This window comes from Heliangelus exortis, chromosome 26 (assembly GCF_036169615.1).
Source record: "Heliangelus exortis chromosome 26, bHelExo1.hap1, whole genome shotgun sequence".
In the NCBI taxonomy this organism is placed as follows: Eukaryota; Metazoa; Chordata; class Aves; order Apodiformes; family Trochilidae; genus Heliangelus; species Heliangelus exortis.
Genome location: NC_092447.1, coordinates 699,752 through 722,992, shown reverse-complemented (window position 1 = coordinate 722,992; position 23,241 = coordinate 699,752). Strand labels below are relative to the sequence as shown.

At 52.0% G+C, this 23,241-nt stretch overlaps 1 protein-coding gene and 1 long non-coding RNA gene across 2 annotated transcripts in view; one reads left to right on the top strand and one right to left on the bottom strand.

Annotated features, from left to right (window-relative positions):
- The window catches only part of PAFAH1B2 (platelet activating factor acetylhydrolase 1b catalytic subunit 2), a 248,265-nt gene that overhangs the window by 147,148 nt on the left and 77,876 nt on the right, over window positions 1-23,241 (bottom strand). The gene's annotated exons all lie outside the window — the stretch shown is intronic.
- On the top strand, window positions 3,541-5,719 carry LOC139807788 (uncharacterized). The gene is made up of 2 exons (XR_011730680.1): window positions 3,541-4,343; window positions 4,620-5,719. It is a non-coding gene; the product is annotated as an uncharacterized lncRNA (long non-coding RNA).

The window sequence follows — 23,241 nt, the reverse complement described above, 5'->3', positions numbered from 1 at the left end:
AGAATCGAGACCTAGTTTAAATGATCAGCTCTGCTGGGGAGAAAGGCAAACAGGAGACGGGGGGCCGGGGGGTTTCCCTGGGGGCTGCCAGCCCTCTCCAAACCCTCCCGGGGCCTCCGAAGGGCTGGGGAGGTGCTGGAAGCCGAGCCCTTCCCTCTGCCGGGAGGCTGCCTGTGCTCAGACACCTGCAGGCAACTCGTGGCTCTTGCCCACTCGCCCTTGGCCCTGCCAGGTGTGGTTCTGCTCGGCACGGAGATGGGGAGGAGGAGAAGTAAATAGGTGGAGTGGTTCTTCTCAGGAAGGGGGGGGAAAAAAGCCTCCATCACTGTTCCACTTGACTGCAACCTCCCGCCGGCTGTTTCATCTCGTATTATCTAAGCTCCAAGGGGGTGTCCAATTTGAGGAACAATAACTATAAAGTCATTTACCGTCCCCCGCTGTGCCGCAGCACATGATAGCCTGTGTAAAGCGGCAAACAGCTTTGATGGCCCCTTCTGCCGCGGCTGCTGGGGCAGCGGCGGGGCCAGCTGGCTGCTCGAGGGCAATGGGGAAGAGCCTCGGGCGAGGGGCTTGCTGGGGAACCACAGCTCATTTCTCACCTAGGACAAGGCTCGGACCTCCTGTGCCCCACCCGGGAAGGTCACCGAGGCTGGCGTGGTCCCCCTGGACAGCTGCATCCCCGCTCCCTCCCAGCCTCCCCATCCTCTCTGCAGCTCTGGGGGGGTTACAAGGGCTGCGATGAGCCTGCTAAGGCTGATCCTGCCTGCGGAGCTGCCTCAGGAGCAGGGAGTTGGGAACAACACGGTGGCTTGGTGTCCTGCCTGTGGAGCTGAGCTGGGGCACTTGCTGCTCCATCCTCTGGCTCCAGGTGAACCAGATCTATGCTCCTGAAATTTTTCAGAGCAGTTCTCGGAATGAAATGGCTGTTTGTTTCCGAAGGTGGCTTTGTGTGAGGCTGAGAGCAGGGTGGGCTATGGCGTGCTGCCCCTCAGCAGTTAGTAGGAGGGTTCCTGGAACCTCAGACAGACCCCATCATCTCTGCTTTGCCTCCCCAGGATGCTCCAGCAGCCTCCCCACTGGCTTCGGTTCAGGCAACCCCCATCATATGTGGTGTTCTCAGACCTGCTCTGCTTCTGTTGGGCTCTGGCTGGTGCCTTGGTGGCTTCTCCTGGTCTGGCTGGTCCCAACCACCCATTCAGGCAACACATTTGATGGCCACGCTCTGAGCTACAGCCTTAATCCCTGATAAGAGACTTGATCTCAGCGGGAGAGAGTCAACTGGCAAACACGGTGAGTGATATAAAGCAGCCCAGCAGGACTGAATGCATTACCTAGAGATTATTTCAAGAGAAGCAGGGCAGGGGGGAAGAACCAGGGAAAAATGGAAGGCAGAGCTGGGTATTGTGTCTCCCTGTGCACTTATGTCACCTTGTGAAACCCCGGGGACCTTCCCAGAGCCTCTTCCTGCACCTCAAATGCCACGAGGAGCCCCCGGGGCTGCAGGGAGGGTGTTGGGCAGAGCATCCTCCTCTGGCCACAGCAGGTCCAGCTCACCTGCCCCTCATGTCAATCAAGAGTTTGAGAAGGGGAGGAAAAAGTAGACAGCAGGGTCTCGGGGAAGAACAGAAGTTTTAATTGGCTTTTATCTATTAGTTAATCAGGAAGTATTTGGGTGACAATTAGGTCAAAGCCTTTGGCATGTCTGTGAAGCAGCCATCCATCATGAGCCCTACCTGGGCTTGCAGAGCAGCGTTTGGGAGCCTGCAGCCGCTGAAAAAGCCCTTCTAAGAAATGAAGGTGAGCAGCCCGGTGCTGGCTGTGGGGGGAAGGCTGTCACTGTGATGGATGGTGGGCAGCGGGGAGGAGCAGCTGCTCCTGGGGGGCAGCAAGGTTTGCAAACCTTTGTCTGGCTGCAGCAGCTGGACCTGCAGGAAAGGGCCGGGAGGAACTGTCCCCATTGCTGGGTGAGCAGTGCTGGGGCTTCCTGGGAAGAGGGACCGAGGTGGCTTCTGCCTCCCCTGCCCCAGCAGACCTGGGGGACAGGACACGATGTGGGGGGCTGCACCCCCAAGTCTCTCCACACAGTGCTGGAAGCTCAGTGCTGCGGTGAGAAAACAGCATTTTCCCTCAGCCTGCCCGTCTAAATGAGTGTTTTTCCAAGGGCTCTGCCCAAACATGTTTAAGTTCTTGAAACTCCGTTGGGTGCCTGATGGTGTTCTCCTGGAGAAGGGGGGGAGTGTGGGTAGAAAAGGAAGTGGCAGGGGGGCATCCTTCAGCTACAGCTTGCTTTTGAGAGAATGCTGCTCGGTCCTTCCTGAAATGAGCGGTTAGGGAGGGGCTGTGATGTGTGGCTGAGCACCTGAGCAGTCCTGCTGTGGGCTAAAACCACGGTTTCCCAGTACCGTGTCAGAAGAGTTCCTGTTATGCAAGGGCAGTCAGTTCATTGTAAGGGAGCAAAAGACTTGGAATGCAGCTACAAACCACTTCTAACATTTTGGAGAGAAAATATATTTGCATTTGGCTACTTCCCTTTTTTTGCTTCTTCACTGTTGTTTGTCTGAATCTTTTTTTTCTTTTTTTTTTTTCCAGTTTGAGACAAATTTTATTATTTTTAGTCTTTCAGGTTCTTGGCAGATTGCTGCAGCACAGCATGTTCAGCAGTGAATTCATGGAGCTGCCTGCATCACTGCAACCAGCCCTCTGCCGGGTCAAGTGGCAATTATGGCTAATTAGGAGCAGATAAATATTTTATATTCTTTGGATGACCAGGACTGACCCGTGCAAACACAGAAGTGCTGGTGAGCACCTCCTCCTGCACTCACCCACGTGTCTGTGCCCCGGGATCCTTGCTCTGCCACCAGCCTTGTGCCAGGCATCCCAGTAGGGAGTGGGAAACACAGCCCCAGCTTTGCCTTTTATTACATTTCTGTTCTGTAATAAACAGCAGTGGGTACTCATTATTATTTAAACACCCCCTGCTTCCCAAGCCTTGCTTAGGCAGCGTTGTTCCACAGCCTGAGCTGGAATTCACAGTGAGTGCAGCCACGTTCCCCTCAGCGTTTGGTTTCCCTTCCCATGCGTGCCCAAGCCACCTCAGAGTGTGTCCCCAAGCAGAGCCACCACCACGGTCCTGCCTGCCTCCCTGAGCCATCCTCTGCACTCCCTGAGCCATCCTCTGCACTCCCTGAGCCATCCTCTGCACTCCCTGAGCCATCCTCTGCAGGCTGCTTCAGGGAGATGTGTCTGCTGTAATTGCAAGGAGAAAGGCTCAAAAGTTCAGGATGGGAGCGCTGGATCTTTGATGTAGGAGGTTGTTGTCTTGAGTAAAGCTTTACATTATTATGTAAAACATAAAGGGCACCATTTGGTTAATTTAAAAACAGTGTCTGCTCAGGCTCTTCCCCCTCCTCCTTAAGGAGGGAGGGGGAGCTGAGCTGTGCCTGGCCTCAGCCAGGGCAGGCAAAGCTCCAGGGTCCCCAGCTTGTCCTTTGCTTGTTTTCCTTAGCAAGGCAGCAGTTTGTTGCTCTTAGCAAGGAAAGTGTTTATTTTTTTAGCAAGGAAATTCACTTGGGTTTGCTGCTTTATTTATTTGTTTTGGCTCTGGCTTTGGAAATGCTCCAAGGATGTTGGCTAAATAAAAACCAATTAACTGGTGGTGTGTGTGGCTTTGCCCACCACTGCCCTGCCTGTGCAGCTGGGGTAGGAGCCTCTCCCCCTTCACCTCCTGCTGGGACCACCCCCATCATCAGCCCCTTTTGTTTCTTCATCTCCAAACCCAGAGCCCAGTTCCTTGGAAAAAAGAACTTCCCAATAAAGTCCCACCTGTGTATGCATAGCAGGAATTTATCTAAAGCAGCTTCTTCTCCTCCTCTAGGTGAGCATCTGGACCTTCCTAGTGGGGTAGGGAAGGAGCAGTGCTGGGGGCATTAAACCTCCATGAAACCCCTGCAGATCCTCACAGCCAGGTGGAAAGGGGAAAGGGGAAAGGGAAGGGCTTGGGCTGTGGCCCCAGAGGAGGCTGCATCCCTGCTGGGCTGAGGTAAGGACACTCAGTCCCAGAAATGTTCTTGGATAAACACTCAGAAGTTGATGGAAAGCCAGCATGCTCCTGTGGATACACCCAGAAGGATTGTTGGGAGAGGAGCAGGAATGATCACTGTAGACCCAAGATAAAAAAAATAATAATCAAAGACTAATCCTAAGACCTCTCCTTTAATCTTTGTGCTTGCAGACCTCTTCTCCCTTTCATCTAGGACTTTGCTGTTCTCTAGCTATGCTACAGTTATTGAAACCACAAGGCTGGAAGAGGGGGAGAAAAAGGAAGAGATTAAATTAATGAGCAGGTAAGCAGGTTTATTATTTTGTCTGATCCTTCCTTCCTTCCTGCTAATTTCTCCCAGGCAATTTGGGAGGTAGAGCCCAACATCAACTAGGTGACAGCCTGTTGTATCCATTTTCTTCCTTCAACCATTTATCTGAAGGATATTAAGGTCCAATTTGCAGAGCTGCTTCAAGCAACAGGGCAGCGAGGGCGGGCCAGCTGAGCTGGGGCGTATGATGAGGAAATTTGCCGGCAGAAAAATAATGAAACAGATACTTCTGGCTCCTGGTAATTACAGATGCACCACACCATAATTATGCTGTACAACCAGAGCATCGGCAGGCACAACACCTGGCTGGGTGCAGCTGGAGCAGCTCTCACCTTGCGAGGGCTCCTGGAGCAGCAGAGCCAGGCCCTGGCAGCCAAAGGGAGTGGAAGAGCTGTGAGGATCTGTTGCTGCCTCTGGAATGGGTGGGTAAAGCTACAAGAACAGGAGAGACACAGTGCAAGCCAGGGTGGAATCTGGAGAGGCAAAAATCCTGCGTGGAACGTGGGCTGTACTGATGGCTCGTGGCTTCCAGCCCTCCTGCTCTGCAGCAACAGTTCAGATGAATCCTCCTGGGGTGCCTTGTTCTCCTTGAGGACCCAGTCCCAGCCATGGAAGGGAAAGCAAGCATCAGACCAGGCTCTGTGTCCCCACTAATGTCCCTGCTGTCATCCCTGTTTTCTTCCCCTACTTCTTGCCTGCTCCACAGTGCTGGGGGGATGCTCCCTGTCTTTGAACAGCCCTGGCTGGTGAGCAAGCACTCATGAAACCATTGACCAAGAGGACACTTTACAGCAGACAGGTGGGTTCATAAATCCTCCATCCCTTTCCAGCTGAGAGAAGATTACTCCCTGCCCTCCTTGAGCTTTGTTTGGAATTGAATTATGGCCACTGACTCTGGAGAGGGAGGTCCTGCTTGTGGAGCTATGAGTGTCCCCACTGGCCATGGGCCGGGGGCTGAACCATCCTGACAGCTCCTCCTGGCCATGGAGATGGGTGCTGCACCAGGGAATGCCCAGCACAGCCACGCTCTGCTCATCCCCCATGCCCAGGACTTGAGCTTTTCCCTTGCCACAACTTCTCTTTCTAATGATGTTTGTTCCAAAGCTGTTCTCCTGCTTTGTTTCTCTCCATCTGCTGCCTCCTTTCAATCCAATTAGTGCCTCGTTGATCGGTCCTGGAATGGCAGTGATGGTGTTTGTGTGACCCTGATGCTGAGGTCTCTCTCCTGCTCCCCTGCGAGGCTCCGTCTGACGCGTTCCCTCATTTCATCTTCACTTGCTGGAACTGCCTGGACTTCTCTGAAGTGGTGCTGCTCTCTCTCCCAAGTAAAGAGCTTTTCAATTAAGAAACTGGTATTTATTTTTTTTTTTCAGAGCTCATTAAAAGAGAGAGGTTTTTTTTTTTTTGTGGGTAATTATTATTAATGGCTTTTCTTTTCAGCAGAGGTTTGTTGCAGTGGCAAAGGGGGGGACTGCTGGCAGGGGGAAGTAATGGAAAATGATGTCTCTGACATTATTTCATTAGCAGCAGAAGACATCAGAGGGAAGAGGTGATGGGGACGGGTGTGACTCCCACCTGCACCAAGCAGTCCACGAGCCACGAGGCAGGACAGGAGCAGCCTCAGCAGGACCCCCCCTTCCCTGACCACCACTGCCATACCCAGCAGCCCCCAGCCACCCCATCTTCCCCCCCCCTTTTTTTTCTGTCAAAACCCCCTTGCTTCTTGTAGCAGGAACGGTATTTGTCCTTCTCTGTGCCACAAGACCAAGTGAAGTCCTGCTAGAATTCCAGGGCAACTCATTTAATAGTGATGCAAGCACAGCAGGTAGGTTACCTGGGAGACTCGTGGTTGTAGGGGCCTTTTTCAGCACTGATTTGGGAAGGGATCACAGCCTGAGCAGGTGTTACTTGTGGGAGTGTTCTGTGAGGCCAGAAGCTGGTCAGATTCCCTGCATTCAGGGGATAGATGTGTGCCCAGAGGGTCCCAAAATTGCAGGTCTTGTTTGTTAGGTGGATTTCCACATGCTTGGCTCTTGAAACTAAATATTAAAGGGAAAAAAAAAAACCAAAACCAAAAAAAGCATAATCAAATCCTGAGTCCTCAGATGAAGGTTCAAAAAAACAAAAACCACCCCAAGCTGTTATCCATGCAGCAGAGAGCACCCTCCCTGTGCAGAGGAGGCAGGATAAAGCCCTCCATTATCTCAGGCATTCACATGCTGGTTCAGAGGAGTTTACAGAAAACCTTCATTTACCAGAGGCCAGGAAACATCTCGCAGAGCCTCTTGTAAACTTCAGATCTATAGAAAAAGGGGAAGCGGAGCAGATGTGCGGCAGTGGGAGCAGGAGAAAGGGAGGCATTGACCCTGGGCCCTGTGAGAGTGAGGGATTGCTTCAGATGTAAAGAAAAAAGACTGACTCCTGTGACTGCTGTTAATGTGAGCTGAAAGAAGAATTTCCTCTCAACCCCAAATCTGTCAATGGAGGCACAAGGGAAGGAGCAGGACCAGCAGCCATGCTGCGGAGGTGGCAGAGGATCCAGGGAATGAGGAGCTGCAGCATTCCCAGGGCCCACAGCAGGAACAAGGGATTGTCACAGGGCAGACTTAGCTTCAGAAAGAGATTTACCTGAAAGGTTCATCAGGAAGGAAATCAAGCAAACCCCTCTTCAAAAATTATCTTGGTGCGTTAATGATGTAAGGAGACAGCAAGATCCATCTGGGTGAAAAAAACAAAACAAACCTCTTCCAGCTGAGCTTGGCTTACAGCCTGCCAGCATAGGGAAGTTATTAAAAAGTGAGCCCCAGGGAAGGGCCCCTCTCTGCGTCGTTGCCACCCAGCTGACGAGGCTCTGGTTTTCTGTGGTGTTCTAATTTCAGTAAAGAAAACAGATTTTTTTCAACCCATCCCTAACGTAGCTTCTCTGTGTGATATTCTCTCTCTTACACTGTTTTATTGCAGCTAAAGAAAAGAGAAAAAAAACCCAGAATTTTCTGTGCTTAACCTCTGCACTTCCAGTGGGGCAGAGAATGGTGCTTGGTGTGCCCTCGGGTCACAGAGGGACAGCACCCACCCCTGCAGCTCCTGGCCTTGGTGTCTGTTGGGGTTTGAGCCCAAAATGCAGCTGCTGGGACAGTTTGTGGCTCCTGCTGCTCTGGCAGAGGGGGGAAATGGAGCCAGGGTGTTTCTCGCAGGCAGCAGCAGTGTTTTTGCAGGCAGCCTTGGAAAGGTGACCTTGTCCAGGCTGAGGGGACACAGCTGCAGAGCAGGCTGGAGAAGTTGACCTTTTGGGGGCTCCTGAGGTACCTGTCCTCCAAACTGGGCTATTTTAGAAATAGGACAGAGGAAGGTGGCAATTGGCCACTCCAAGGACACTGAGGACAGATGGGAAGAGATCAGTTGAAGTCAGTGAGATCAAGGTCTGCTGGTTGGCTGTTAGATTGCCACAGGAGTGGTGGTGGAACTGGGTGCTGAGGGGCTCCACCAGCAGTTCCAGGCCCTTCTCCCGGGGCTGTGCAGTGGTCCCAAGCCTCAACCTGCTAAATGTCACTTGAAATCAATGCCAAAGAGATGGTAATGACAGAGGAAGGGCAGAGCCTGGCTGGAGTATTGCTCTGTGCTGCTGGAGCTGAGCAGGTTTCTGGTACCAGATCTGGGTTATCAGTGTGCAGTGTCAGTGTTTCTCCCCAAACCCATGTTTTTCCTCAGAAGTGCTGCCCTCCTGGAGGGCTTGTACTCACACCTCTGGCAGGAACCAGGGGTGGACCTTGGACCCTTGGTGATAGCTGCAGCTCATCTTCCTCTGATCAGCCCACTGAGGCCATTGGGCTGTAAATCACCTCCTGCTGAGCACCCAAAACTCACAGGCAGGAGGTAACTTTACTCTGGAGCCAATTAGTGCAAATCTAGGTCTGCTAATTACTGTATGATCAGATCTTGCTATCTCTGGGTGGATAAGGTACCCTGGAAGCAATCCCTGCAGGTGATGGCAGCTGCCCTTGCAGCCTCCTCTCCCTCCTCCCAGCCCTTGGGGGCTCAGGTTGAGCACAGGAGGGGGGCAGAAGCTGCTGCTGCCCACCCTGGGGGTGCCCATGGCCCCACACCCCTGCTCTCTGCTCCAGTCTCTCTGATAGATGGACATCTCCTCCCTGGCTTGCAAAGGCCCAGCTTGGTCCTCCTGGTGCTGGGAAACTTCACCAGGCAAGTATTCCTTGACTGGGGGAGAGCGGGGGGGATTCCTGCTCACCTCAGGGGGACAAGGGGGTGGTGCCCCCAGGCCCAGGGAGGCTGGAACCCCCATGGCTCTGCCTTTGTTTTACCCAAGGGGTGAGGTGGGAATGCTTCTGCTGCTGGTGGTGGTTTACGTTTCCTTCTGTCAGGGGATAAGGAGTGGAGGGTCCAGGGCAATGTTGATTCTGGGGAGAAGAGAGGATTTCTGTAGAGGACAGAGCTCCTGAGCAGGACTATTGGCCTTGTCCTGGCTCCTGTTGCTCTGGAAGAGGGTCCCAGGGTGCAGGGAAAAGAGGGTTGAGTGTGTGCTTCAGAGATGCTCATGGAGCTGATGCACTTTTAGTGATGATAACACAGCTCCCCTCCTGTGTGGCTGGGACTAACTGGCAAACTGTCCCAAATTTCTTCTCTTGTTCCAGTCCCCAACACTAACACGAGATAATTATTGCCAGGTTATGAAACCTGAAGCTTGTGCCTCTGGCTCAAAGCTGGGCTGGAGCTCTGTGAAACGGGATTCATTCTCAGCTTGGGGATTCCTGCATTAAAAAACAAACACTGTCAAGGAACCCGCGTTCTGAATCAGAGGGGCAGATGATGGGGAGCAAAGCAGAGAAAGCAGAACTGCAATCCTGGGGGGATGCTGAAGGGTGTTGATATTGCACTCAGGACTGTGCTGGGTGTGTGGTTCGCAGGCAGCTTCAGTCCCTGCAAGGGAATGAGCCGCTGTGTAACAGCAGGGACAGAGCAGAGGAGGATGCTAAACCTCCCCGACTGTTCAGGTTAATGTCTGCCTGTATCTTAAGCACATCGTCAGTGCCATTAAATAATGCAGCGACTAACAGGGAGTTAATGAATAGACAGAAAAGAATGAATTGGGCTGACAGTGTAAGGGATGCCCCTTGATGGAGTCCAGAGAAATTGGAGAGGAGATTCAATGGCTGATAAGGAAAATGAGGGAAATAAATAAAGATTAAAAGCCCAACCTGTAGCAGCAGTGGCTCCAGAGCCAGGGGGGCCCTGGGGTGACACTGCCCGCTGGCTGGGACCCCCAGGGGCTGGAGCTCCTCAAAAGGGGGGCGTAGCCTGCATTTCAGCCAGAGATGTTTGCTTTTTTTTGTTTAAATAACTCCTCGATGTTTGCTCGCGAGGTGCTGGAGCACCCGGCCAAATTTCCTCGATGTTGACACGGAGCAAACAGTCCGGCGAGTTCCCGGCACCGAGCTGTTTGCAGAGAGAGCCCAGAGACATCTCTCTGTGCTCGGGGCACCGGGGGGGCCACCGGAGCCCTGTTCTGCCCCGTGACCCCCCGGGGGTCCGCTCGTCCCCCTTGATGACCGCCACCTCCCCTGCCCCAGCTCTCGGCCCCTCCACCAGCTGCTCCCGGGCTCCTTCTCCGCGGCTGACGCTGGGTTTTTTTTTTTTTGGTTGGTTTTTTTTTTCTGTTTTTTTGCCCTTTAAACCCAGTTGAAACCACCGTTTTCTGACAGTTCGGCCTCAGCGCCGCGGGGGTGTGTGCGAAAATAGCCGTGCTGCTCCCCTGGGTGGACAGGGGGCACCCCGAGGGCTGCGGGCATCCCCCGGGGGGGCTCAGCCCCTCTCGCCTCTCCTGCCTGCCCCTCCCTGCCCATCCTTGACACGGGCGGGCAGCAAGGAGGGGGGGGGGAGGGGGAAATCTCCCCCCCTTCTCCTGCAGATCATATCCCTCTCCCGGCCTCTCCCCGGGCGCGGCGGGGAGCGCGGCAGTGACCGATGCGCGGGGCTGATTGTCTGCATGGAGATGCTGAAAGGGGTCGCGACTCTTTAAGTGCTCGTCAGGATGAAGGATGACAGCCCCAGACACCGAGACTCTTCCCTCCCCTCCTCTCCCGCTGCTAATGAGCGCCCGGGCAGCCGGGGCTGCCGCTGCTTTGCGTTCATTTTCCCTCTGTTCTGCCTCTCCCTATTTATTTGTTTAATTAATTTATTTATTTTAGCTTTCTCCCTTCTTCACCCCCCCAGGCTCCATCCTTTCCCTGCCTCCCCTCTGGCTCCTGCAACTATTTGTGTCGGATCCCCAGCATTTCGCTCGCTGAAAATTTAATGAGGCGCTTGGACGGATCTTCAGCCGGGACGAGTGGGCACCAGCCCCGGTCCCCCGGCCCCGCTCTGCTTTGCAGAGGGCTGGGGGGGACAGGAGCCCCCCGGTATTGCTCGGAGGGTGCTGGGGGAGCACGTAGCCAACCAGCACACATCGCTGGCTCCCCGAGGAGGGGCTGGGCTGAGAACGGGAGTGTATTAGGCAGCACCAGCCTCTCCCCAGCTGCTTTCCCCCAAGCAATCCACAGAATGAGCTGTAGGGTAGGGGCTGGCAGCATCTCTGCTCAGCTGCAGCACAAAGGCAAGGGGATGTTTCCTCTTTTTCAGCCACGGTGAGGAGAGGGGGGACAGGCTGGCCCAGGTGGGCAGAGAGCTGGGGGGAGGCTGCTGGGTGCTGGCTTGGGGACCAAGCTCCAGGAGCTGCTACCCAACCCGGGCAGCAGGCTCAGGCCAGGAGGAGGCAGAGATCTCTGCAGCCCCAGGTCGCTGCTCCTCCCTCCAGCTTCCCTTTCCCCCCCGTCTTCCCAAAATGAGCTGTGTCTGTCTGCCAAGGGCTGACGCTGGGGATGTTGTCTTTACAGAAAACCCACCCCAGCCCGGGTGGCATCCTTCCCGGCTCTGCAGTGACACAGCTGAGTGATGCTCCTGCGCTGCTGCCGGCCCGGGGGAGGCTTCGCTGGCAATGTCACCCGCTGTCACACAGCCTGCTCCCCGCCGCGAGAAGGTGTGTCGGGGATTGATTGTTGTTTTGTTTTGTTTTTCTCTTCCCTGGTTCAGAAATAATGTCAGTCTTTCAAGTCTCTGCCTTTTTGGATCGTTGTTTTTCCTCCTCCGTGTTTCCAAGCAATAGGACTTGTCCTGCTGTTTGTTGCTCATGACATGACCCTGATTGAAAGTCATACTTGATTCAAAGGTGGCTCCAAAAGAGCCTCTAAGGAGGGGACTGTGTCGTCCTCTCTTCCTTGTACCTCGAATGAGTATGTGCTGGGGAAAGCACCAGCACTGGAGGCTCCGAGTGGGAGCAGACACCAGGGAATCCCTCACCCAACTGACAGCTGGGGAGGGGGGGTTCTACTGTAAAACAAGGGAAAAATATGCCAGGCTCTTGCTTGCCTCTCTCTCCTTTTTTAAAAAGGATCTGTTAGACACAGGGACTCCAGCGTGAATAAACCCAGATTTATGTTCCCATCAGTCACAGCCTTAAACTTACAAAGTACTTAAAACGTACACATTTTAACTTGAAAAATTACCGGGTTTGTCTAAAAGAAAATTTCCGACATAAACCAGGAAACTCATTTGAAGGGAGAAATTCTCCAATGAAGCAAACCCAGGCACTCATAAAAAAGTTAAACCAGGCATAAAGGGAAATGTCAGATGTGTGGGAGAGCCAGATGTCTCTCTAGTTTTTATCTTATTTTATATTTTTATAACCTAGATCAGAATATAGGAGAATATATGAATGTATCACACAGGGAGGCAGATGTAGCAAGAGGAGGAGAATTCTGCTTCCAGCCTTTAGCTTGATGTAATGTGGAGTATTCCACAAAGGAAAACATTTCTTTATTTCTAAATAAAGCACTTTAGAGTGACACATTTATTGCTGGCAAAGAATTACTGAAATAAGAGACATTGTCACCTATTTATTTTAAAAGCTTTTTTTTTTTTTTTTTTTTTTTTTCAGTTTAGGAAAAGAGAAAGATCAAAACCCCTTTCTGTTCTCCTCAATATTCCCTTAAAAGCTTTCAAATGAAGGGTTTTTTACCACTCCTAAGCTGCCTTTCTGGTGTTTCCAGGGCTCTGCAGGAACTGAGGACTGTTGTGGGCAGCTGGTGGTGGCACATGGAGGGGTTTGCAGGGTGTTGGATCTGTTGAACCCATGGAACTGTTTCCCTGGGGCACAGAGCCATGGTGGTCAGTACTGAAGGGCTGGTGGGCAGGGGGGGCTTGGGGCACTCTCCTTTGTGTTGCCCACCATCCCTCATGGGCACCAGCCTGGCAGGAGGATGTGGACCATACAGAAATGTGGGAGGGCAAGGATGAGACCACGGTTTCACCCTTGGCCTCCCAGCCATGTCCAATGCCAAATGACCTTTAATTTCTCTGTGGGGTGCTGCATTTGTTTCATTAGCTTTCTGTCTCAGCTCCTTCCTTTCCCCTACTGATTATTCCATTTTTTGTCCTCTCCCCTCTTCCTTTTGCTCTGTAATTGGATCATTTGCAGTTTATAGGAAGGATGAGAAATAAAAGGTATCAACAGAGCAAACATCCAGACTTATGTGTCAAGCTAAAAAAAAACCAAACCAATCAAACCCCCTAAAACAATAAACAAACAAAGCCCCCCCCCCAAAAAAAACCCAACAAAAAACCAAAACCAAAACCCCAACCCAACAACAACAACAAAAAGCCAAGATAAAAAGAGAATCTGGGTCCTTTTTTCTGTGCATTCCCATCTCTGGATCTCCAGAGCTCATAACCTCCCTGTGTTTGGGTCTTTCCCCGTGCCTGTGGATGCTGGAAACCTGTTTTTGGGAAGAGCTGCAATTGCTTTCTCCCCTTGCTGCCCAGCTCGAGGTTCTGCAGCTCTTTGCTCGGCTGAGACCCAAGGGCTCATCCCCGGGATGGAGCCAGCCGGGACAACCTGCCAGCGTCTGACCAGGCTCAGACCAATTACTGCTGGCATCAGCCCAAGCCATCCATCTCGGCAAATTTCCCTCCAGGGGCCGACCCATTAGTAGCAAATAACTAATTATTGCTGTCAGCTTTAATAAAAAAACATTAGTTGAAAGATATTGCAGCCCCCCCCCCCCCGTAACTTTCCAACGCTGTATAAATTACCAGAGTCAAAACTAACTTCTAAATTGAGCAACTCCCGACATTTGTCAAACTCCAAGAAATGCTTTAATTAGCGCTGGTTAATAAAGTGTTTAGGTAATTAGGGGAACATTTGTCCTGCCTAAGCTTTTTTTTTTTTTCCCCTCTTGCTTATGACAACTCAAAAAAAAAAAAAAAAAAAAAAGAAAAAAATTAATTGGCATCCAGCCTTCAAGAACTATCGGACTTTATTTATTATTATTGTTGTACTCCTTTGCAGTAAAGAACCCATGGGACCGCTCCTGATTCCTGGAGGAAGCCGTCCCTGCTGAGGGATCTCAGAAGCTTTCCCTGCTCCTCCTGTCTGGGTTTCCCACGCGGGGAGGTGGTGCAGGGAAGGATGCGCAGGGAGCAGCTCGGGAGGCAGGAACCTGGCCTGGCCACTGTCCCCACAAACCAGCACTGTGTCCCCCAGCATGACGGTCCCAGTGCAGGAGGGAAGGGGTTAAGGTGGCCCTGGCTGGGGGGGTGCTCAGCTGGGTGTTGTGAGCAGCCTTTGCAATCACAATCAAGGCTATAAAAGGGCTGGTGCTGGGGCAAGGAGAGCTCCCAGTGCCCAGGGAGGAAGGATGGGTTTGGCAGCGCTTGCTACCAGGGCTGCAGAGAGGCGGTGGCTGCGGAGCTGTCGGAACCCTCGGGCTTTTTCCAGACGAGGCGATGTAGGGAGCGAGGCCAGGAGGTGAGCAGTGTGCTGGGCACGCAGGCGGGGGGCTCCAGGGTACTCTCAGGGTTTCCGCTTTGCACTTGCTCTTCTCTGCTCTTGAAAAAAGTCTCTCCAGCCGCCGGCTCTCACGCAGCTATTTTAGCAGCCAGCTGAAAGCAGCTCAATACGTGGGGCTTCAGCTCGGTGGAGAAACAGAGCTGTTGGACAAGATGCTTGTGCTTCAGATGTTAAATATTTAAGGAGTGGTTAAGGCTTGCAGATACCCTCATGGAAAGGGCTTCGTTTTTTGAGTTTAGCAGACACACACGGGTGGACTTCTCATCTTGTAAATACTTCTTAGCTGCAAGGCTGAATTGGGCAGGTCCCGAGGCTGGGCTGAGTGCTTGGCATTGTTTGCTGCAGCTCATCCTGCCCGATCGATGCCTTAAGAGACTCTGCAATTAATTTGCTTGTCTGAGTTATAGAAATGTGGGAACAATGAGTAACAGGGTTTCCGGCTCTGGTTCAGGCTAATTGCAGGGAGAGGTCTGTTTGCCCAGGCCGAGCAGCCCTGAGCTCCCCTGGCTCTGCAGTCTGGACCCAGACTGAGCACAAAATCCCAGGTTGGAATCCTCCCTGTGTGGCTCATCCCCTCTGGGGAGAGAAGGGCTGCAGGAGGCTGCCTGGATCTGCCATCCTCATCTCCATGCTGGGGTTTAGCAGCTCCACACAGCTCAGAGGGGTGTGAAGCTCTGCAAAGGGGCCTGGCAGGGAGCAGCTTCCAGACCCCATAGCAGCTGAGCAGTCCGTAAAGACCCCTGGAGAATGAAGCCCAGTGCTCTCCTGTCCCGTGTCCTTTAACCCGTGGTGTCGTGTCACTGATCAGCACAATTGGTTCTAACAGCTCCCCAGGTAGATTTGGGAGAGCAATGAGTCAAACATAAAAATCCCTTTATTATTGCCATTTTGCTTTTATATACCTATCAAGCTTTCATATTTAATCTCCTACATCACAATAGCTGATCATTTTTAACATTTGACATTGATAAAGTGCCCACTGCTATTATTCTGACATGCTATAAAACATTACACCCATTTGCAATAGAAAAGGCAAAGAATCAATAGTCAGCCCCATTTTCCAGCGTAGCAGTAAATCATGGGGAGCCTAACAAATTGTTTTAAATATAAGCACCTTCAAAACCAATAAAGAACCCAACTGATCCCTGTCTGGTGCCATATCTGTCAAGCATCTTTTGTGTTTAAGCAGGCATGTGGGTGTTCACCCAAAAAAGGCCAATCTGTCCCCAGGGGAAAGTCTGGGAGCTGGGGGTACTTGTGGGATGTGGGACACCTGAGCTGTCTGGGATGTCAGGGGATGCCTCAGCATCCCTCTGGCAAGGGCAAAGGTGGTTAAGTCCATAAACTGGACAAGATTCAGGAGGTGATGTGCTTCAGACAGGGATACAAAGAAAACTGCTGCTTCTGCTTGGCCCAGCTCCATGGCTGGTCCACGAGATCTGTCCTTCCTGGAGATGTTACAGAAAATGGTCCCTGATTGCTGATTTTCTTCTGTATTTGCTGCTGGAGAGTGGTGAACTTGCTGTCCGTGTTTTCCTCAGGCATTGCTCCTGGGGACAGGGTAACCTTCTTGACAGATCCGTGAGCTGATGAGTCCCAGGGCTGACCCATGTGTTTGCTTGCCCATGAGCTGTGTGTGTCCCTGGGTGACCCCTGATCTGTCATCTCCCTGGTGTCCCTCTGCAGGGTGGGCTGTTAGTCACAGGAAGGTAAAGGAAAACAAAACAAAAACATGTATAATTTTTAGTCCTGAGATGATATAAGCTTTGTGTGCACAGCTCCAGAGCGTTTTTGGCCTGTCTGCTGTCAAATTGCCCCGAAATAACACTGTTTACCTGGGCTGACTGATTTATAGGAACCTGGCACCCAGACCCCAACGATGACATTTTAAACACATCTTCCTTTCATTTGTAAGGGATTAGACGAGCGTGTTTTGACAAGAGTGATCGTATGGGGGTTCAGATGATTTCTCTTTGTGGCTTCAATCTATGGCTTGTAGAACTGATAGAATATTATCGTGTCTCATTAAAATAATGCATGGCTGGCAGGCACTGCTGCACTCGGGGAAACGAATGCTCCAGGAATTCCCTGTGCTGAGGCTGCCCCGGCTTGTGGAGAGGTGGTTGCAGCGTGGGTGATGTTGCTGCTCCCTCCTCACCCCCTGCTGTTGTTTGGCTGCTTCTGTAGCAGACATTAATTTACAGTGTGCTCTGGGATGCTGTCCTCTGAAAGGAAGTTTGGCCACTGTGCATAGGTGCTGGTGGGGATGCTTTGCTGGCAGCAGAGTAGGGGCATGGAAAGAAAAAACTGTTTTTTCTGCAGGGCTGGCAGAGGGGGCTGCGGGGTCCTGTTCATCCCACGCCACTTGTGTTTTCCCTCTTGCTTGGTCACAGCCACTCCTGATGTTCCCCCAAGGCGTGCGGCCGAATGGAAATGGGAGAGGACTCTTTCTCAGTCCTGTTTTTGGTTTGTAGATATGACTTATCTCCTTCTTTGCTTGCTGTGGGCTTTACCTTTGGGGGGCAGGTGAAGGCAGCAATCTTCTAGGCATTCTCTGTCAATTTGCATGGCTACATTATGCATGGGCAGAAACCCCAGAAATAAAGTACAAGGAACAGGAAATCATTGTGGTGTTTTTAATCCGAAAGGTGAGATCGAACCGCTGTTTGTAGGTTGCCTTTAATGGCCCCTCAATTGGTAATTAGTGTTATATTATCACACATCTTTAATAGAATATTGATGCTGTTGGCAGAGATATAATCCTGGTGTCAAGAGTAATTCCCCTCTTTCCAGCACGTTGCACTTACTGCATCCAGGCCCAGCAGAGCCCGTGAGGCTCAGCTGATGCATCTCAAATCAATCAGAGGCAGCACCCCCTGCCACTGACTGGGGGTGCCTCACAAATGCACATCAGCTCCTGCCTGGGGAGGAGGTGCTGGCATGGTCCAGGCGATGCCCACGGCTTGGGCAGTTTGGGAGGGCCCTGGGGATTCTGACCATGTCCTGGGAGCCACAGCAGAGCCAGGCAGAGCTCTCAGCTCATTTATCAAAGCGCCTTCGGTTTCCATTTGAAGGCAGGTGAAACAATAATAAATACCAAGCGCCGCGAGTTAATCTCTATCCACAGCATGGTAATAAATGGGAAGTTAAAGAAAAATCAATGTGGGCCTGTTAATTCCAGGCAGCTGTGGTGGATGTGTTCACAGGAAGAACATCGCGCCCCAGTGGAGCTGTGCTGCCTGTGAGCATCGTGCTGTCAGGTGTCCAGTGAGCACCAAAAACACAGCTGGAAGGTGAAGGAGTCTTTGGAAGAATGGGAGAGGTGTTCTGAGGGTGATGCAGACCTGGTGGGACCCAGTTCCCATGGAGCAGGGTGGTGACCCCCAACAGAGCTTTCTGGAGGAACTGCTGTTCTGTGGAGGTTCAGCACCAATGTGTTCCCCTGGGATGAGAGAATTTGATGAGTGCAGATCGCTTTGTACCAAGACAGCTGCAAATGACACCCCACGCTCAGGACTGATATGAGTATTCCCAAACCCTGCAGAATTCTGCATCAGTGCAGTTGCTTCTGGGGAGCCTTTTTGGGGCAGCAAGGGCCTCTCTTCTCACAGGACCTCAAAAGTCCTTCTCTGAGTCCTGTACAAACTGTCCCTTGTCCCCCCACTTCCCTCCACCAAGGGGAGCTGCAAACCCATCTCAGAAGGGAGGATGGCCCAGCCTCGGGCTCCTGTCCTGGCCAAGTTCTGTTTCTCCCCAGGCCATCCCTTGGGATCTGCTGTTGTTCCGTCCTTCAGCCAGGAGCCCAGATGTGAAGATGACCCATGGATGGCTCCTCTGATGCCAGCCTGCATTGGGCCACCTCCAACAACCTCGTGACAGAGCGGGCATGATCCTTCTGCCCGGGTTCTGCCACCTCCATCCCCACAGCCCCTTCATTCCTTCCTTCCCGTCCTGTGCCCTCAACCAGGACACCTGCTCAGGGAATGCCCATGTTACAGCCCTGGTCCCCTTGATCTTGGCACTTGGGCATGATGTTTTGAGGCACCTGCAGGGGGCCTGGGAAGTGTTCGTGGGGCACAAGTCACAGCAACATGTGGACTCTTTGCTGCCAGAGGGAAGTGGCACCGCATCCCATTCCCACCCCCTCCTGCGGGACTTAGAGCTCTGGGAAAACTTGATCCGTTGTCTTTCAGCAAATCCCAGAGCTGGGATATGGCAGATGGGAACAGCTACTGGGAATCTGCTGCTTCAAAATGCCTCCGGAGAGTTTCAAAGCCTGGGAGTATTTAACTTTTAGCAAAACACCAGCAATCTGAAATCTTTTCTTCGCAGACACAAAAGCCTCTGCACGGTGAGGTCTCCTGGCTAATGATGGTGAGGCACATTAGCATATATTTTCTTGAGAACTGAACTGTCATCAGGCTAGCCTTGAAAGCTATTCCCAGTATTTACAGCTTTTACGAGGCCCCCCGGGAGAGAATAATCTTAAAGTACTGCTGAGACTGCTTGGAAGAGCTGTGAAAAACATTCAATTTAGGAAGAAGGTGGCCTCCATCCATCTCTGGATCATAAGCACTTGCTCCTGCCGCTGGATCCACTCTGCCTTGGCAGCAGGATGCTGCAGAAGCCACTCTGGAGTGAGAGGAGAACACAGGGAGAATTTGGGTGGGGAAGGAGCAGCAGTGGGCAGAGATCTAGGAAAGAAAGTGATGGGTGTGTGCAATTACCTTGCTGGGAACAAGAAAAAGGGAGAGATGTGCAAGGAGGCAAAGTGGCTGAGTTTTTCCAGACCACATGTTCTTTGTGCCCTTCCAAGAGGCATCGGGTGGGTTCCTGGGTCTGCTCAGATGCCTCTGGTGTCCTGTTACCCATCCTTGGGATCCTGTAACCATGTCAACCAGAAGGGAAGGAGAGGGAAGCAAGCTAAACTGGAGGAAAAAAACCACCACCACCAAAAAAAATAACAAAAAGGGAACCTGGACCTGTGAGCTGCTATCTCTTGGTTCATGCAAACCACCTGAGCACTTGATCCAGCACCTTGCTAAGTGGCAGGGTGTCACAGCTCCCTGTGTGCAGCGGGATGTCACAAGTTGTACTTGTCTGCTGTCTCATTAGGGGAGCAGCCGCCACACTCGGGTCTCTCCGTGTTTCTAAAAAGGCTCTTGTCTGCTGCAGCACTGCTGAGAGCTCCTGGGGCTCTGTGGAGAGCCCTGAGGAGGGGGTGATGGTTGCCCAGGGGGTTTGCCTGTGCAGACAGGGCTGGGAGATGCTCCCGTGCTGCTCTGCTGGCACAAACACCCCTTCCAGGCAGCCACTGCATGGTCTGGTCACTTAATTACAGTTGCACTATCACTGTCATTACTTGATTGGCCTTTTCCTATTACTTAAAAGCTTGAGCACAGAGCAGAAACAATCCATTCTTGCCCTCCTTCCCCTGAGTAAATGGAAGCAGTGGGTCAGGACATTGAGCAGACAGCTTGGAGAAAATAGAATGGGCAGAAAAATACCTCCAGCTACCTGGCAGAGAAGTCTGAAATGGTAAACACTGGTCATGGAAATGAGCAGTGGTTTAAAGGGTCTGAAGCTGTACAAACGTCCCCACTGAGTAGTTTGCAACTCAGCTGGAGAATAAATGGAGCCACATGCAGCAAACAAACCTGCAGCCTGGCCTTGGCTTTGCTTTAGCTCAGCCCAAGCACTGGGCAGCAATTGGAATAGGACATCCTGTGGGAATCCCCCCTTGGAGCAGAGCAGCAGCCACTGGTAGCTCTGGGTGCTCAGGGTTTATTCACTGTGTGGGTGCCAGAGTCCAGCACCCAAAATCTCCCTGGAAAATAGTGGGAGGGTGATGAAAATAGTAGCAGCATCCCTGCAGGAAGCAACCTGAGAGGAGCAGCAAGTCAGCATCACTCTTTGCAGGTATTTGCCAGAAGAATAAGCACGTGCATGAATAGAAAAATAAATAAAAGCATTTCTGGAGCTCGTCTTCAGGGTGCAGCAGCATGAAGGGCATGTTTTATTCAGTGAGGAGCAGCTGCACTATCTGGAACAGAAATTCAGCTTCTTGAGACCTAATCTGAGGAAGATCACCGAAGCTTTGGAGAGTTTAAACAGGCAGAGAGCAGGAGATCTCATCCTGGTTGCAAGCAAGATGCTCTTACCTTACAGCAAGATGCTGTAGACCTTCTGCCTGTACCCCATGCCCTCCCCTGCCCACCTGCTGCTGGTGCAGCTCTGCAATCCTCCCCAACCAATGGGGACAGTGCAGGCCCCCTGGATGTGCTGCTGTTCCCAACCTCCATCTCAGCTGGGAAAAAATTCTGGGAGCATCGCAAGCTGCAGGCTCTGCTGCTGCTGCTGGAGGTCAGGCAGGTGAGGTCATGACACCTCTTTATTTTCTTGGCTTCTGCCTGCTGGGATTTAGAAGATAAAGTTAGTAAAATTCCTCCTGTTCAGGGCAAAGGGCAAAACTTGCAAAGGAAAAAGCCTGGCAAGCAAAATCCCCCACGTGCCCAGAATACGAGGCCCCGGGTGCTGCTCAGGTTGTCCCCGTGGCATCGTGGTGCAGTCACACACGGTTCATTTATCAGCATGGGAAGGGGCTGGGGAGTGTCCTGGAGCCCCTTCCAGAAAGCCAGGAGTCATCTGTGAGGATGTTGCTAGTGAATGTGTGTCTGGAAAAGGAGAGAAGCAGGGGGAAAAAAAAAGGGAGATTTTATTACTGAAATTTGCCAGAGAGACTCTTTAATAATGTCGTTCATCTTTCTGTCAAATATGTCACATTAGTGTGCTGAAAAGGAACTCTGAGAAGATGAATTAAGACTTAAATACATTAAAATGACCTAAGGAATATTTAAATAAATACCATTTATTTTTTGTGTAGCCCTGCTTCATGCCGAAGCCTCTCTGCAGCTTCAGAGGGCAGTGCAAAGCCTGGGCAGGAGGTGTGGGCTGTGCATAAGCAATGCCACTGCCAGGCAGAGAAGGACTTGAATCAGTCTAGACTTGGACCAGAGATAAGCTGGATCAATTAGCTGGCACGGATCCTGCGTGGAAGGCAAATTCCTCAGTACAGCTCCTGTGTCCCCACTGCCCCTCCCCAGCCAGGGGCAGCTTGGAGAGGGAAACGTTGTGCTTGGGCCTTGGCTGCTTGTGAATTCCAGTCGCTGGTAACCTTCACCTGAACACTTACACCTGCTGCTTCATCTGAAAAGTGGGCTGGGGAAGAAAAAGAGAATTGCCTGGAGCTGCTTCTTGTTCTGCAGTGTTTGAACTAAAAATACCTCTGTGGAGCCTTGCTGCCCATTGGTGCGGGGTGTGGAGTGGGTGCCAGAGCATCCCTGCTCCCTGTGTGCTTGTTTGCTTGGCTCATGGCAAGGGCTTGGGTTGACTTTTAGTCTGTTGTTTGCTTTTCACCCCTAAGTGCTTCATTAGAGAGAAGCCACAGGTAAGAGACGAGAGTAATTCAGCTTCGAGGAAATCAAAAGGTGAGGGGAGGGGGGGGTGATGCCAAAGCACAAAACTCAGTGAATGCAGGATACACCATGCTTCAAAAATTGAACTTTCCCTGCCATCGAGCGCTCTTTGAAAGCTTTCAATTATCTCCCCAGGCCTATAGAAACCATTGGAATTGCTTCCCAAAGTCTTTAAAGGCTGTTGGTATGAAAGGCTCCGGGCTGCTCCGTGGTGGAGGAAATGAAAAACCCTCCCCAGCGACCACTTCGTGTCCCTTGGGAGCACTGGGTTCATCCAGCACATCCACACCTCTGCTGACACCTTCATCCTGCTCTGCTCCCAGCCCGGGCTCTCCCTGGGGTTTGCCCAGGAGTTCAGTGGAGCTGGGCTTAGAGAGAGAGAGGGGCTGCTGAGTTGGGGGTCTTGGAGGTCAGGGAGGTTTCTCTGGTGCCTCTGTGCATGGCCACAACTTCACCTCTGCAGCAGGGGACACCGGCTGCTGCCACACCAAGGTGCCACCCACCCGGCTGGCAGGGAGGTGACAGGAGAGGACAGGGGATGTTCTCCCTGGGCTCAGGCTCCCCACAAAAGGGTTTTCTTGGCTGTCCCTGATGCTCGGCTGATAACACGGAGCTGCAGGGAGATTTCAGTGCCTCAGAAGGTCATTCTGGGTGACCTTCTGGCTCTCAGCAAGCGTCTCCTTTCTGAGTCTCCTGGCTGCAAACATCCCCCACTGCTGGCTTAAGTGCGCCAAGAGGCTTTGGCTGTAGGGATTATGTCTTTAGGGCAAACTGGTTTTCTAAGATCACAATTCTCCAACTATTAAACCACAGGTGAGGTAACTGCAGCTTTGTCTCCTTCCCTGGAGCTGCCTATTACCGGGCACACTCATTACTGCACTGTGCAGAAATCCCTGGCACTTTTTCCAACATGCAGTACACGGCCAATAGTGGAGAGATCCCCCCTTGCTCTGCATTCCCCATGTCCCCTTTCAGCCTCAGATACTGTGTCCTGCCTGAAACACAAACCATCTGGACATGGAGTGCTGCTGCAGGGTCGTGTCGTCCCCCCCCCAGGACCTCCTAGAGCCCCTGCTCTGCTCTCCAGCTCTGTGGCCCCAGCAGAAACCCATTACTGCCTGTGATGAGTTTTCAGTCAGCCTCAGATAAGTTTTCCCCCTTGCCTGTTTCTTTTTTTTATGTCTTCTGCAGGTTTTCATGAGCTTTAGAATATTTTGCTTCCTTTTCCTCTGATGTGTTTTACGAGGCTTTAATTATTATTGTTTATTATTATTGTGCTTTAATTGTCTGCTTGGGTCCCTCTGAGCCTGTAAATGAGCAATGTATAAATAACACTGGTTTTATTGTTGCTATCATTTGCCTAGCTCTCTCCTGCTCCCCACATCTCCCCTCTGCCCCTTCCCTATTTACAGGCCTGTCCCCCAGGTCCCTTTGTTCCTCCTTGTGGGTTGGAGGTGCAGAACCTCCACAGGCTCCTTTGCTTTGGTGTCCTGGGTGG